This window comes from Pangasianodon hypophthalmus, chromosome 20, assembly GCF_027358585.1.
Source record: "Pangasianodon hypophthalmus isolate fPanHyp1 chromosome 20, fPanHyp1.pri, whole genome shotgun sequence".
NCBI lineage: Eukaryota > Metazoa > Chordata > Actinopteri > Siluriformes > Pangasiidae > Pangasianodon > Pangasianodon hypophthalmus.
This window is the reverse complement of record NC_069729.1, coordinates 2013093-2013960: the sequence shown is the minus strand read 5'-3', so window position 1 is coordinate 2013960 and position 868 is coordinate 2013093.

Below are 868 nucleotides of genomic sequence, written 5' to 3'. Positions count from 1 at the left end.
GCGCGCGCGCGCGCTCGGGGGCAGACTCACTGCGCCTCCACGCCTCGCGCCTGGTCACGTGACCTTTTTCTTTCTTTTTTTTTTTTTTGGTCGGTTTTGTTTTGTACGTTTGTTTGTTTAACAACAACAACAAATAAATGATGACAAAACAAAATACAATTATTTAATTAGTGCGCTGACGTCACTGCGAGCTCACGACGTCGCCTAGCGGAAAATAACTAAAATACAATACAATAAAAAAATAAACATTAATTCATTCATTAAGGAGCATCAGACACTGCGAGCCTCGCGCACAGACACGTGCTTGTGTGTGTGTGTGTGTGTGTGTGTGTGTGTGTGTGTGTGTTCTTAAATAAATAAATAAATATTTAAAATAAAATGTAAAAAAAAAAAAAAAGAGGATAAATTAATGAACTCCAGTGTCTGTGATCAAAGAACGCCACCTTGTGACATGCTCATCTGGCTCTAAATAAATCAATAAACAAACAAACAAACAAACAAACAAACAAACAAACAAATAAATAAAGTCTCTGCGATCTAAGTTCCACTGAGGATGCTTTTTCCTTTTTTAAATAAATAAATAAAAAAATAAAGAAAGAAACAAAAAAAGAAAGAAAGGACCAAAAAATAAATAACTAAATTTTAAGATAAATATAAAATGAATAAATAAATAAGTAAGTAGAGAAAAAAGAAACAAACAAAGAAACAAAAGAAGTGATATACTTTTTGTTGTTTTTAAAAAGTAAATAACTAAATTTACTCTAGAATAAATAAATAAATAAATAAATAAATAAATAGCAGCAGTCTCTATGACCCAGTTCTTCTGCACAGCATCAGGCTTTTTCTTTTGTTAAAGTAAGAAAAAGAA